The sequence below is a fragment of the Lissotriton vulgaris genome, chromosome 4_1 (assembly GCF_964263255.1).
Source record: "Lissotriton vulgaris chromosome 4_1, aLisVul1.2, whole genome shotgun sequence".
Lineage (NCBI taxonomy): Eukaryota > Metazoa > Chordata > Amphibia > Caudata > Salamandridae > Lissotriton > Lissotriton vulgaris.
This window is the reverse complement of record NC_141691.1, coordinates 835866615-835882964: the sequence shown is the minus strand read 5'-3', so window position 1 is coordinate 835882964 and position 16350 is coordinate 835866615. Positions and strand designations below refer to the sequence as shown.

The window sequence follows — 16350 nt, the reverse complement described above, 5'->3', positions numbered from 1 at the left end:
TCTGCGGCCTGCCAAGAAATCCTAGCTCCACTCGCTACATGTTGCCTCTATTGCTGAATTAAATTCAAACTCCTGCACTGCCTACCTTTCTCTTTGAAAAGAAGGACAAATATTTTGTAAAACAGATAAATGAATAGCCAACCAGCTGGCGAAGGTAGTGAGAAATAAAATTTCCCCTTTTGAACGAGAACTTGAAGCCTGCCATCAATTACCTGTGGCACTGGATGGGCTTTGTAAAACTCATGCCAAGGGATCCTTCTTGGCAGACATAATGGATTCTTCTAGTAAACCAATCCCTACGAATACCCAGGTCCTGGTTGTGGCTGGCGAGTGTTGTCATACCCGGCTCAAGCACAAAGAAATGTTTCCCTTCTGTTTATCCAGACGCCGCCATCCATATTTGCGAACATCAGAGCATGTCACTGGAACACTAGAGACCTCCAGCAAAGGATCCGCTGACAGACTCTTGAGATTGGTGGAACTATTTTCTCTTTGTAGTGTCGAAGTTGGCAGCATTTAGGTTTTATTTTTGCGTTTGGTCATCGACAAAAAAAATGTGTGCTCAGGAATTGTCACCAAAGCATATCTCAGAAGTTCCCTTCCTCACAATATAGTCAATACTTTTTAGGGTGGTCAATATAAAAAGGCTTGCACATACCAAATGATGACAAAGTTTAAGACATTCTGCCCATCCAGCCCTTATCGACTTCGCCTAAAGGCCCCTGTGGGCACCCTGAGCCGGATAACATTTTTCTATTGACCTTTTGAGTGACCATCAGTAGGACTGTTACTGAGGTTGACATAGTTCAGTTCCATAGCGCTCACTGCCCAAGGCCAATGCTTGAGTACACTATGCAGTCCAGTTTTTTCTTTGCATTCTGATACGTGCACCCCTCTGTATTCCATTAGAAGTTCTGACCCACATGAAGTAGAAAGTACCTAAAAAACTTAAACCAGATTAACTACTTTTGGGGGGATTAGGGAAACCCGAGAGTTGCACCATCTTCTGCTTATCTTTTACAGATATTTGCTATCATGTCTGCCAGTTTAATTGAATGAACCAGACACAATAGGGCCCAGAACATAGTTGGTTGTGAAATTAAAGCCCAGCACTGGAAACATAGGGCCCAAATTATCAAAAAACGATGCAGCGCAGTAAATAACCTTGCTTCGCTGCGTAACTGGAAAATGGCAGGAATGAGTTGTATTCAACATTATATAGGCGCTTTCCTGCCTGTTCCCAGTGCTGGTGCACAATGTGCTGCCTAGTGATGCAGGCACTCTTGCACCATGGCGCAAGGTTGTATGTGTTGCAAGCAGGATTGCCCTTACTGCACAAAAAACAATTCTACACCTTCCTACACAAAAATCTCATGAGGCAGTTTCTTCTACGTGTGCTGCATAATGCAGCACACACAGATAGAGGGAAAACGTAGGAGAAAGAAAGATAGTTGCCCTCGTTTTGCCTCCCATGGGGGGAATGTGTAGCATTTTGGAGCTTTCTCAGGTCTACCTGTAAAGGTAAATCTGGGAGTGCGCCAAAATGCATGGGTGTTGTGTGGGAACACCCAGGCACCACCTATGGATCACCTCCCTTGAGGCAGAGTGACATAATGCTGCATTTTGTACTATTTTTGTGTTACTATGGATTTATCAAGCAACTCAGGGCCACGCAAGAGGGCCCTGCTTGACTTGATTAATTGCATCTTAGGGGCTGAGTCGCCTTTGCACCACCACGTCGCATGGTGCAAAAGCAACGCAACCCCTTGATAAATATGTCCCATAGTGCCCCGATGATGTGGACTTGGGTGGCAGCACTACAGCTGGCAGTGTTGCTTCTGCACTCGTAAGATGGTGCAATATTCATCCAACACTGCACAGGACCAGTTCAAACCGATTCTATCAGGAAATGGTGCAAAATTGCACTGACGCCTGTCCAGGCCCCGTGCTTGCAAGGGAACGGCGCCATGCCTGCCACAGTAGCGCGCTGCCTGCCGTGTCACAACACCGCGGCGCATTTCCACCTGCAGGAGTGTTGGTTGCTAGATCATGACAGCGCGTGCCACCCTGATCAGGGCCTGAGCCGCACATCTGCCTCTGGCTGTTATTGTGCGCGAGACGCAGGGAGCACGCGCGCTGGGCCTTCTCGCGCCCGCGGCACTCAGTCCAGCTGCTGCCAGCAGGCTAAATTTAGCTGCCAGCACCGGTGAGAAAGGCCCGAACCACCTCAAAGCTCATGGGGGTGGGGGGATTCCAGGAAAACCAAGATTCTGGAAGAAAGAGGCGCCGAGAAAAGGATGAGGTGCACACATAGCATTTCCACTTGGTGTCTGCTGTGCTAAGCACCAAACGTGCAGGTATAATATGCCGGACGGTCTTAACTGCACAGAGCAGTGTTAAATGCTTTTAAGTTCCTATATTGCCCAGCTCCCTACACGTCTTCAAACACTGGTACACAATTTATTTCATCATGGACTGGGTCGATAACACGCTACAACTTAGTCGACGTTTTCACAGAGGAAGAAAAATCTATCTCTTGATAAGGAGACAACTGAAGTAGTGGCGTCTGATGAGATGTTTTGCAGTTTGATCAATGCACAGCTGCAGTCTGATGTGCGGCAGAATGTCTCCCCCTCTGAGCAGTTGAGCTTCCTTTACGCCAGCGGGATGTGTGCAGTTGATGCATCCACAAAAACTATATGTAGAGAGTTTATGATGCTGTATTCCTCTGCCCAAAAGTTGTGAAGTTTCACCAAATGTTGTGAGGTTTCATGGGCAGCGGAGGCCCTGCAGATTCTTCTTCACCCACTCCTGTCACTCCTTTTCTGTCTCTCCCTTTCTCCTGTCCCCCTTTTGTGTTTCTTTCTCTCTTACTCTGGGTTAACGGCTGATGAGGAAAATAGGTGCATTGGTGCTGGTCCCTAAAAAAGAGTGCCTGTGTGACCCACCTGCAACGAAATGCTCAAATGATGCCTGCATTTTTCTGGTAAGTAATGTATTTTTAGCACACATCTTTATTTTTCCATTGAGTGTTAATATTAGCCTGTAACCAGTGAGCAGATCACATTTGCATTTGATAGGCTAGCTCTGCTCTCAGACCTACTGGACAGTGTAATCTTGGGTGCAAGGGTCCCACCTGGGGCACCAACAACTTGACATCATGTTGGGGGCACAGGGAGGTGCCTATGGCCCCGTGGCCCTCCTGAATCCGTATCCTGAGTGCTGGCACGAGCCATTTGTATTGCTTTGCTACAGCCATGAAGGAAAAAAACCTGTGTTCTCTGCCTTGGAGAGCACAGGATGGGAGTTAGCTTTGATTGACCTGGGACACTGCCTGACATCGGGCTCCAGGGAAGGGGGTCGCCGGGGCCAATATATGGGTTGAGGAAGGGATCACAAACCCCCCAATATAAAAGACTTAAACACCTAGGGATGGGGTCCATAGGGCCATTGTATGGCTTAGGTAGGGAGACCTATGCCTACCTCTTCAATAAGTAAAACCTCTGGCCCCTGGGATGGGGTCCCTGGGGCTGTAATCTGGCTCAGAACGGTAGGCCCCACACCACCCTCCCTAAATAAACTAGACAACGGCTCTCGGGTCATTAAATGGCTCAAGCAGTGGGTCCGCTTGCCCCGCTCCCCTAACTACACTGATGCATCAACACCACAGGCCCTAGCCCACCCCGGAGGTGGGAGGTGTTGTAAATGAAATGAGTGGGCCAGCCTCTTTTCCATACCGCAGTACCATTAAAGAAAATTATTTAGGCCGCAAGGCCTTGGGTTTCAGGGTTTCCCTACCATGGCCCCATATGTTACTTTTATTTTTTTTCAGAGCAAAGAGACAGAGTCCCCGAGCCCTAAAATGGCAGCCACACATTTTTGGTGATGTGAGATAGTCAGTCGGATTTTACATGTTGATCTACTGGTCCCGCAGTACTCTTGCGTCTCAATATATCTATACATTTTTTATCTTAATTTCTCAAAAACTACTAGACAGATTTACACCAAATCGCAAACTTTCTGGGTAAATGACTAGCTTTCTGCCAAACTTGGCGTGATTTTATTCAGCTGTTGTGGCTGTAACAGTGTCCAAAGTTCCTGTGGGAAATGGCACGAGTAAGATGGATTTTGGGAATCCCCCCTTTTCTCGTTGCCCGTTTAACAGAACACCTCAAAACTTCCAGGAAGCAACTGTGTTGTATACACCTGTTTTGGAAAGCTTTGTGAAAATTTGTCAAACGGCGCCAAAGCATTTGGGAAAACAAAAAACCCATTACCTATGCAAACCCAGTTCTTACTATAACGACACAGTGGCAACAGTAAAGGTCAACATGTTGTTTTATATGCATTGTAAACTACTGTGTTGCAAAAGTCTGCATGGTAATGACTAATATTTATCCTTTAAGACAACGTTTATAACAATATCAAACTGTCAGATCTATATTAAAATTGTGTGAGAGATAAAATGTTTTTTATTGATGTTCCTCTACTACAAGTTTAAAAACAGGAAGATTGAGCAACAAAACCTGCTACTCTTTTCCGTCAGCATGTTTCGATGATCAAAAAAAAGGGGTCAGGCAACTCCATCAAGAGGTAATCTCACGTAAAATATTGTGAAACAGTGCCTGGTTCACAGGGCATGTTATGCAAGTACTTTCAATATATGCTTTGTTTTTTTGTAACAATGACCAACAACAGTGGAAACATCCCTCTTTCTAGGAACAAGTACCCCATGGGCAGAAACAGTGCAAACGTTCCTCCTTCAAAGGACAGGTACAGCTGGGCAACACTTGTGCAAGCTTTCCCCATCAAAGGACAGGTCCAAATTGGTCAGCAGCAGTGAAATTTCGGTTGTTCACTGGACAGTTACAGTATGGCAGTAAAAACAGCAGACCTCTCTCTCTGACAGAAGCCAGCAAGTGCAACCTTCCATTCCCTACAGAACAGATTGAGCAGGGCAGACTAGTTCAAACTGCCATCGCTCACAGAAGGCCTACAGTTGGGCCATGAGTGATGTGTAGGTTATAGAAAGATCTCTAGAGTGGGTAGGGGTACTTAACTCACCAAGAGAAATGTGTAGGTAGATGAGTGAGTGAATATGCAAGTTATGCCACAATTCTTACTTAGGTGATATACCACCTGAAAGCACTGCTGCTGTCAGTGGGAGACCTGCTGATTGTGTTGATTGTCTGGTTTTCCACTTAACAAGTAGCCATTATCTAGTAAGTAGTTTGTATTTGCAGCAGCCCAACCACAGTCTAAGTAACTATGCTCTAGAATAGATAGACACACAGGTGCCAACCTCTTGAAAACGTTTTGAATTTGTATGCCCCAGGCGCTGTGCAAACCTAGCCTCAGCGTGCAAGGCCTTTTCAATACACCGAGAGCCGCCACGGCATTGGAGTGCTCCAGTATCAGCTTATAACAATGGCTGCCTTGCAGGTGGTCAGCAGGGATTAACTGAAGGTCTGTTGGACTGAATGAAATCTCTGGAAATAAATGTTAGCACGCAGAGTTAATCAAAAAGAGACAAAAAGACAACAGGAGCAGAAGGAAGCCATACATTGTGCTGATTTCACAACTAAAGAAGATTAACTGAGAAGACTAACAATTTTTGAAGCATATTCCTACACTATAATTCGTAACACATGTTACTGGTAACACAGGGTTTTAATGTTTGAGATAAAAAATTCAGCATATATTAGTCACATATCATAATTAGACGCAATCCTGCCTTCATATATGTTGGTTAGTTAAATTGCTTCAAACACACATGAAAGGAAGGGCAGACCAGCCAACTCAGATAGTGGCATGGCTTGCCACACAATATCATGTGTTTAGGCTCTGCACAAACATTTATAACAGCTTCTGAAGGACCCTCTCATGTCTACAGGGAGCTGATTCAGAAGTCTTTATGCTTTGGAGAGATTTGCAGTAGAGACAAGGTAGTGCCCTTGACCATTGTGATGGGTACTAACTCTTATTGGTTTATTATTTTGTCCTTTACCAGCTTAACTTGTGTGCTTCGATGTACCGCACTCTCATGCCTTGACGGGTCTTGTTTACGCTAAATAAAACTTTTCAAAAACATAAATAGATGGACTGGTCCCTCTACACCCCTCATTCTTTCTCACAATATGAAAAAATTGTTTTGAAGGTTGAAAGTTCTGGTATGCATACGCAAAAAGTAGGGAGGGCAGGTATGACAATGTTAGGGTTGACCCAACTTTGAAGCTTGTTTTTCTCCTGCTTGACTCATAAAGGGCTTAAATTCTGGGAACCAAACTCAAAGAGATGCTTTCTGGCATAAATAAGGAGCTGCCCAGATCATCGCAGATTCACACCAACCATTTTATGTTGCAACAGGAAAATTGGAGATACCTTAAGCCCACTCGCACCGAGACGCAGATTTCTTTAGGTTTGTACCAACCACTCCAGGGAGTGTTTATGGATGACAAAGTTTTTCATTTTGTAACGGTCTATGTTTTTTCTCTTTAGAGTGATCTGATACCCTTGGTCATTTTCACACTTTATAAATCTAATGTATATTTGAGCAGCTCAGACTTCCTCCTTACACACCCTTCAAATGTGGTACAACTTGAATAATGCAAATTCCAATACTCCGAACATTACAGAAAATTACTACTCAGCAAATCGTTGTGAATTGATCCTTTGCGGTTTCTGACTCATTCCCAGAAACACTGCCCAATTTAGTATTAATCACAGTAAAATATTTATCTTCAACAGTCTATCTATCTCCATACCTAAGCTGAAGCTACAGTGATAACAATAATAAACCTAGCAAATGGGCGTACTCCAGGGTACCAAATTATATGAGTATGCTTTCCTTCTGGGGTGAAATGCACACTGCAGGTTATTATGGGTGAAGATTAGAATACATTTATGCAATAAACATAAGCTGGCATGAAGATTCCTTCTAGCCTCAGAAGCTAGTCTAGACTCTTGAGAAAGTCCCACAATTAAGAACCAAAATCAAGCACCGGGTTGTTTTTCTTTTTGTTTATTAAATTATAAGGACAAAACAGTAACAACAAAAATCCAACAGTTCTTGACTGATGATCACAAATTTTTAAACTCATGATTGAATTTAATCTGGAAAATAGTACCTTCCTTTTAATTGTCAGTTATTCACTGGTTTCTGAATAAAAGTGATAGCATGAAAGATTTTATAATTTTTGGAAAATAATACAAGGGAAGGTTATTAAGTTTGTGATTCAAAGTTATTTTAATTTGTTACAAATATCTTTTTGGGCACTCTGGGTTCCTGATTTATGATGTAGAAAATACATGTGTTATAAATGATTTATTAATTTCCATTGTTCTCCAACAAGTAACTTCCCATTGGAAAGATCCTCACAAACTTTCATTTTCTACATGGTGGAATGGTGTATGTTTCAGTCACATGATAGATACATCTTGTGCCATGTATATTAATGATAAGATTAAAAGAGACTTGCATTGGATTTCTTTAGCAAATGTTCTCTAAAAACACCATAGGAAAATGTTTCATATTTGGTAAGTGTTAATATTACCAGGTCTCTAATAATGTTAATATACCTGAACATTTTTAGTTAATATAGTGTAACCTAATATTTGTGTGACTTTTCAATTTTAATAATTTATATTTACACAGTAGGGGCAATATTCAATTTATTTGAATGTACTTTCTTAGCACTTTCTGTTTTGTCTCTGCTTTGTGTTGTTTCTTCCTATATTGGATTATACATTCAATAAGTTATGGCTGGTCATTAACTCATGCCTATTAAGATTATTTTACGAATATTTACATTAAGTCATGATTATTTTTATTGTCATTTATGCATACATCTTTTAGAGCTTCTTGGAGTTATAATATTGAATAAATATTGGAGTATTTGGTTTTAAATTCATAGCATTAATATTTATTTTCAAAATTACAATTGCACTCAATTTATTCTGTTACTGTACTAACTGGATATGACTGGATTCTTGATTTTGGTTTTACAATCAAATAAACACTTGGTAACAAAAACAAATAATGAAGGAGATGGCAGAATTTAACATGTATTGAAGTAAAGATGAGCACATTTGAGAAAATGTGTAAAACCATGACAGAGATTGAAAATGTGAAATAAGATTTAAAGTAAGTAATGTGATCCTTTTATCTAAGCAGAGACACGTGCAATTGTCTGGGCTTTGAAATGAATACCCATGTGTGGAAAATAAACCGCCATTATGGTACAGAAGGGTAGTGAAGATTTGTGTGAAGTTCCCACCCTTTCCTGTATTTTGCAGAAAGGAAGTTTTTTTCCTTTTTGAATCCATTGATATTGACTCTGACATTAGGACGTACAATCACAATCCTCTGCACTGAAAAGAGGACAACGATCTTGCAGTCACCAGAATTTGTACTGAGACCCTTTGCTTCCAAGGCACCCCTATTTCTCCGTTCACAATGGAAGGCGCTTTACAGCCATGACAGGGAGAAAACAAGCACACTCTCTTTACAAGAGATCTGTCCACCCTTTGTAGACAGTCCCACTACTTATGGTAGCACCAGTTAGGTAGACTCTTATGGGTTGCGCTGGAAGCTGTGGGAGAGAATGATAGGGGAGAGGATGTAGCCTTGCGGTTAGGGCTGTCTACCTCGATGCTGGGGAATCGGGTTCGAGTCTCGGCAACAATGCTCATCATCCTGTGATTCTGGGCAAATCACGTAATCTTCCCGTGCCTAACAAAAATTAATGTGACAGTCTGTAACGAAACTGGTGCTCATGTACAGTGCTCTGATACCCGATGTCTCAGGTCTAGTTTGCGCTATATAAAACTTTTAAAAAAAATAAAATGTTGCAAGTACTGCTTTTCATTGCACCTCTACAGGAAGATCATGATTATGAGTCAGGTGGAGCTGAATTACCATATGGAATTCCATTCCGCATGGTTGTGTGTGGGTCAAGGCAAATGTGCCAGGTTTCCAAAGGTGTTGGAACACTGGAGCAGATTTTACCAGGAAGTAATTCCGCCCTGTAAATTATCATGAGGATATGGCTGCAGCAACAGCCAAACTTCTTTCCACATTTTCTTCTGGAAGGTGGGAACATACAATGCTGCCGCTTGCCTGAAATACTTCCCCACAGCCCCAGTTTCAACTCCAACCTCACACAGAGGCCAGAGAATACCTGTACCACCTGCTCAAAGCATGTGGTAAATTAATGTGTTAACCTCCATGGATTTGGGGATTCTTTGTGGTTTTATAACTAGCATAAAATGAGAAATCCATGAAACAAGATGGCAGCGGTTCTCATTGAATTTTATATTTTGACAGAGAAATTGAAACGGCATAGATACAGTAATCCACATGACATCTTTGGGCCTAATTTGTGAAACTGGAGTAACTTCTTCTGCAACTTTTAAAGTTGGAACGCAATGTCAAATCATGCCCTCTTTAGTGAGAAAAACTTTAAGCTACCGTCCACTCGATGATTCTACTCTTTGCCATTGAGAAGGAAAAATTGAAAATAATTCTCCTAAGAGGTAAGGCAAAACTAGGCATGTTAGAATATTATATTACCTCTGCTTCAGAATAGTCCCTAGGTCGATGGCTTTTTAACCTTACTTTACAGGATTAGTCCCCTAAACCCTCACTGTGGGTATGGGATCACTTGTTCGCTCGCTCTGGGTGGCGAAATAATTATGGTAAAATGATGTAAGTGACTGACTTTCCTAACTAGGTTTTTCCACTTATAATGCATTCGTTGAATCACAAAAGCTATGGAATGCATTAATTAGCAAAGAAACCACTTAGAGGAAAACAGTTTGCTTACTGTTTAGTTTTAATTCCAATATAATTCAGAAAGTAAACTATGAAACCCTCTTTAATAATTAAAACGAAAAAAACTGGACAGATGTAGATTCATTTAACATTTGGGCACAAAGATAACAAGCAGTGTCAATGCTAATAGGTCTCGTTTTAATAATATAAGTGCAAGCTATTGGCGTTGCCAATGCTAGTTATAAAGCATTGTTTAAAAATGTAAAAGAAAAAAAATCAAACTACTGGAGGAAAAACTAACAAATATTCAAAGCTACTTCACAAATGTGAATGAAATTCAAAATGTTCAATCTTTATAAATGGCATGGTTTAACTTTCAAATACGTTTCCCTCAGGAGAATATGAAAAGTATTAAAAAAGAATAAGAAAGTGTCAACATGTAAAGGAAAACAGCCGTACCAATGGCAATTCACTTTCTACAAAACAGAACTGACACAAATGCTGCCCCCAATTAGTCCTCAGCAGAAGCACAGTGAGACAATGTATGGGCCTCTAGGAGAACAGACATCTTCTTTTCAGTCACCCCCAGTGCCATAAACGGTGTTGTGTGCCAACACCCGTGCTTTCATGCACTGTGTGGAATGAGAAGAGGAGACAAATACAACACTTAAAGCCTGTTTTTTAGGCATACCCCTTCAAAAATATACCTGACGCTGTGTTTTTACAGACAAGCTGGAAGGTTTGGGGATAACACAGAGTGTGGGGCGGTAATTTGGGGGAAAGCAGCACATGATGAAGCATGTAAACATTTGCAATCTCATGAAGAGCTGAGTTAACAAGAAAAAAGCAGCTCCCTGAATGCGAGCAGTGGAAGGATATAAGTAATACAAGCAGATATATTTTAAAGAAGCTATGCTGCAGGGGTGGGGGGACAAGCACTAGAAGAGGACCACAAGTCATTGAATAAAAAGCAAGCAAATGAAAAGGACAAGAAAATCAACCAATGGCACATAATGGGATGGTACAAAGCGCACTGTAAGTTTTGGTATGATCCACAAAAGGTCTTTTTACAACAGACAGCTAAAACCTGCCTGTAGGCAGGACCTAAAACTGGGGCTGCAGTCTTCTTTCATTAGTGTATTGAAGTCAGGAGGGATCTGAGCCTCCTACATACCCTTGAATATTGGTTAAAGATGGTCCAGAGCTCGCCCTCCATGCCAAATAAGGGAAATGGATGGAGAAGTTTGGTAGCCATGGCGGCTGGAGAGGAAACAAAGGTCTTTAGGTGAGTGAATATATTAAAAGCTTCCCTTTGCTTCTTACTACTGGGGGGCAGTTACTGGGATGAACAAATAGCACTGCAGAAACGCTATTCATGTACAAAAATGATTGCCTTCGCGGGAGGTTGTGAATGTGTCATGGGCTATGAGTATGAATGAATGTAGGCGGAGCTTTCGAAGTACACAATACTCTATTAACTCCATGATGGGGGTCACAAAGACACTCCATATGGCCTGCGGTTCTCTCTACTATTCCAGCTCACCTTCAAACTCTGGCAATAAAGGCAGTACATGGACGTTCAGAGGAGACATGACAGGGCAAATAAAAATATCTAACTATTGATATGCCGATCCATCGTTCTACAGGAAGTTTACTGTATCAAACCTTCCATCTATGCAATACTGTGTCGTCGTAATTTATGTGTTTTGAACCAAATTGAATGAAATGTATTAAGAATATTGCTGAGTTTATGTATCTTATATACATTAAATAGAACTATAAACTGCTTACTGTTCCTTGTCTGAATGGGGTATTATAGGACAGAACAACTCTACATGAATAAATCATTGAACAGGTTAGAGTGCTGAGGTAATCTCTATATGTAGTATGTACACTGGGTTCAGTTGAACCACAGTGAGTAGACACCCGAGGTAGTGGGGTGTTTTATGCTTAACCTCGAGGGGCACCAGCACTAAATACTAGTCTTCAGTCTACACAAAGAATGATGTGCTACCATTGAAACCGCCACTGCCATTTGTTGATTGTTGAAAAATATGTAACTGTCCAGATGCTATTTTCCCCACTCTACTGCTCTGCTTTATTAATTATATGCCTCTGATCTGCTGTAATAAATCACAGTACAAGGAAATCTGTCCTGATGTTCCAACACATTTCTCTTAATTGAACAATCCCTGTTTGTTTCAGAGTCCTGATGAGGGTGTTAACCCCTTCCGTGCTCCCGTCGGCAGTTGGCTGTCGCGAGCCCTACCTGGCTGGTGCTGCGAACGGCCGACCCGGCCCTGCCCACTCCTTAGAACGCTCACACTGCGCCGAAATAACGGACGCGGTAAACGGGTTAAGAAGATGCCTTTCTGTCCGCTCCTCGTTCATGACTAGCAAGGGCCAATGATGTCTTAGAAATGTAGACGATGCCCTGCTTCACCGCCACTCAGATGTTCCTTGTTGCAATGTCCAAGCAGGTGTAGTGCCAGGGGCGTAGCTACCAGTGATGCAGTAGGTGCAGTGGTACCAGGGTCAAAGCCCTTTGTGGCCAATTGAGACCTGATTATTGATGTATTTTACTACCCCAACAGCAGTCACCTTTGCTTTTACCCCGCTTGCACCAGGGCCATGGCATTCTTCCTACACTACTGCCTAGTGCCTTCTCCTATCTAGACATGATTCATAAAGGCGCCTACGGTACACTAAAGTCTCAAATATGCATTGAATTTTCCTTACCGTGAAAATAAAGGTCTAGGGTCTCATTAAATTCCCTATTACTCATATTCTACATCAATTAATGCTGTTATGTCAGTTGTTCTGTGCCTCATAGTTGTGCCAATTTGTACTTTCTCATCTCTCTTAGGAGCATTTCCAAGTTTTTGTTTTTGAAAATCTGCTCATCCTATATTTGTTGCCCAACTGGCTGCCATCCCACGCCTCATGCCCACCAGGGGGCAATTTGGTTTCCAACTTCTCCTTTCCCTTGCCCCCAGTCGGTCTGTATCTTTTCAAGAATCATGATATCTTTCAAAACAAACTGAATACTTGGTAATGTCATGTTTCTAAAATGCTGGGGAGAGCAGACCTAGGATTGGCTGAGGGAGTTGCTGCTTCCAGTTCCGGAGTCGAGAGAAGAGGTCCGGATCGAGGACGTCGCTGAGTTCTGGTAAGTTTTATTATTTTTTTATATTTATTATGTTAAGCGCGTCGTTTCCCACCCACCCCCCACTAGATGCCAGTTGCCATTGGTCTGAGCAGAAAAAAAAGGGCTAGTCCCCAAAAATGAGTGATGGTGACTCCCACCGACGACCACTTGCTCAAATTAAGCACTGCTTATAACCATGGCCTCGTCGTCTTTTGAAAGCAGAACATCTTTAGTATTTAACAGCCAGAGAAAACATGACATTTATTGTTCATGTGTAGGCAGTAAGTTATGTCATTTGCACTGTGCCAAACAGTATCACAACATGAGGTATAATACAATGTAAATAGTTGCAAAGAACTTTTCAGTAGGAACTTAATGCTATAGAAATAGCAATTGAAAATATGGCGACTGTTCTTCTGGCTTACAAGCTACAATAATGGAGCTGGAGTTTAGCTATCCAGTGTTGTGTCTATTGTTCTGTGATTTGGCCATGCACCAAGTATTTTTCTGTATGATACAATAACACTGCCTAATCAACACAGTCGCTTTTTTATAATACCTTATGATTCATTGTCCTTGAATTTTGTTTTCATATGGGAGCCATAGATGCAAGTGTTTTCTGTATAATAAATGTACATTTGTATATGTGATGCATCTTTTACTTATATTTCACTCACAATCAAAAAGATTTTGAAGCCGGTGCACTTTCTTGCACAAAGAATCATAAAGGAACTACTTAAAAGAGAAAAGGGAGAAGCAAAATGAAAAATGAAATGTCAAAACAGCAACTTTTTTGGATGGTCTAACTATCGATTAGAGCAATGATCTTTTTAAATATGTCTGCAAAACGCTAAAGGCTTCCTGCCTACTAACACAACTACTTCCATTTACAAAATAAAACACACAAAAAAACACTTTTTTGTCTACCAAAATGTTAATATTTCAAAATTAAAGAAGTGTTATAAGACACAGGATGATAATCAGCGGAAACAGGTGTGTAAAGGGGGTGGTGGACGTAGGAGGCCTTCTCTCGCATTAACTATTTTAGCCCTTTCAAATAGATTATGCTATACATAACAATATACCCATACTTGTCATCTCATTTATTGAATTACCAGTTTTCATGTTTACATTAACAATAATCCGCATATGTGATGATTAAATACAGCATGCTCCACTGGGTACCTTATCGATTCAACAGCTCCAGTTGCAGCAGCAGGGTGTTCAATCAAGCCTCACTTTCGTCATACATATAGAATAGGGCTTTGGGGGGGGTCTGCTACCCACGGGGGGTTTTGGGGCCAGGGAAAGGGGGGGAAGCTGACCAGCACCGTACGTTGGGCTGGCAGGAGGTTTGGGCTGGGGATTGGGCTTGATTGGGCTAGTGGTTGGGCTTGTGAGAATAAAGCCGGCTATTTTGGGTCACAAGACACCATTTCGGTGGCAGTGACACGGCAGCCGGGTGGGGGGATTTTTTGCGGCAGTAAAATTTCTTTCCCTTCCACCCTCCCTTGTCTGTGGAAGGTTTTTGGGTAGTGATGGGGGAAGCGGGGGGGGGGGGGAGGTTTGGCTTAGCACACTGTTGGTTAAGAAGGTTTTGTTGGTGTGAGCTGGGTTTTTTTGGAGGGGTTTGCTTGGGAGGCGGTGCACTGGGGATGTTTTTGTATGGGAGTTTTTACTTGTGTCGCTGGAACAGGTGCTGGTGTGCTGTTAAGACGTCTGGGGCGTGTCTTTCTAAGTTATGGGGGGAGTTGTAGGAGATCTTGCTGGATTATCAAAGGGGGGGTTAAGTATACCAAGTTATTTAGTAAGATAGAGAGGCAAGTTGAAGTTTGGAAATTGTTTCATGCTTGTTGATTGGGGGAACCATTTTAGGGGAGGGGGTGGGGGGGTGTTAGGAAATCATATACTTAGTGAGGTTTAGTTTCGTACGGGACAGGCCAAGGGTTTCTGTTTGTGTAAGGTGCACCTGCTTCCAATAAAGCGGCCTTTCTCACACCTTAATGTGAGTCCGTGGTCGGTGCTGTTTCCCCCCCACCCCGTTGGGCCCCAATGCTAGACTGTAGCTGTTCCTTAAAACTCTGTGGTGAACAGAATGTTGCTCCTGCTGTTAGGAGGGTATGTCTTCTTTACTCAGAATTTTAGAACTTTTCTCACATGGATAAGGAAGATATTCGTGCATTTACAGAAAAGGTGTTCTCATTTTATTATCGGGGGAGGGGCTATCCATAATTTTCACGAAAATCATGAGGGGATTTGTTTTCCCTCAGAGTTGGTTCAACCAAACCAAGCAGGAGTTCAAATGTTTTCACACAGTAAAGCCCCTTACAATTTTCCACAATCTCCAAAATAGGAGCGGGCTCTCCAAAAACTGATTTTAAGTGTGAATATGATATGTTAGCATATTTTTACATGCAATTTTTGATACTGGTGAACACAGGAAATTCCCTCCAGAGCATATCTGAGGAAATAACTGACAGTGCCTAATCACTGATCATGACGCAACAGTTATGCTTCATGTAATCATACATCTATATAGTTTCTTGAAAAACACATCATCTAAAAAACAATAATGTGAATTACACCCCACAATTTTACGGTCCGGTTTAGAATAACAATATTGTCCAAGGGATGGAGTCCAGCCTGTATCCACTTTGGCTGAAAAGCCCTGCAGCCCATGCTGTTAAGGGGGGGGGGGGGAGGGGTACACTTCAAGGAGCCCCCTTTCAGCTTCAGGACTGCAAATATGTGTGAGATGTGGGAAGCTTAGTGGCCCCTCACCTCATTCTGCGTGAGAGGCATTAATTTGTGTTACGCCACTTACCCCTGCATAATATTACTCACCATTATTGTCAACATTGTGTAACAGTTGTTAACTAATACTAGCTAGGCTCTATGGTCTTCAACCACTGGCCACTGTGGAAAAAATGTTATGGAGGGAGAAGCAAACTACCCCATATAACCAAAAAAAAGGGCTCAGATCTGGGGGAGAAAAGTCCCAGCAGCTAAGGGGTTAAAAGGCACCTATGTTTTACTGTATGTCCTGACAAGGAATGCAACACCACAAGGGCGATACAATGCCTGATGGCAATTGTTCCAGTGTACGCTGTTTATTTTCTGCAGTAAGTTACCTAAACTTAAGGCTATACAAACACACATTCGACCAGCTTTTTGTTTTAAAAAAAATAAAAGTCTTCACTAGATGTTACCTTTAGGCTTGCGTCACAGTTAAAACTGTTGTTTCGGTTATTTTCAGTGATATCTACGTGGCAAAGAGGTTGTCTTTATTTCAATTCAGGACACATTTTGAATGTATTAATAACGTGCGCCGAACAACATAAGGAAATTAAGCGTCCAAAGAGAGAGTGTTCAATTGCATCTCTGATAAAAAAAATATGGATTTTTTTTTCTGATGGGCACCGATTACTAG

The 16350-nt window shown here is 42.0% G+C and overlaps 1 protein-coding gene across 4 annotated transcripts in view; it reads right to left on the bottom strand.

The window, feature by feature from the left end:
- Nucleotides 1-16350, bottom strand: part of ATXN1 (ataxin 1) — a 1146771-nt gene that overhangs the window by 492749 nt on the left and 637672 nt on the right. The window lies entirely within an intron of this gene.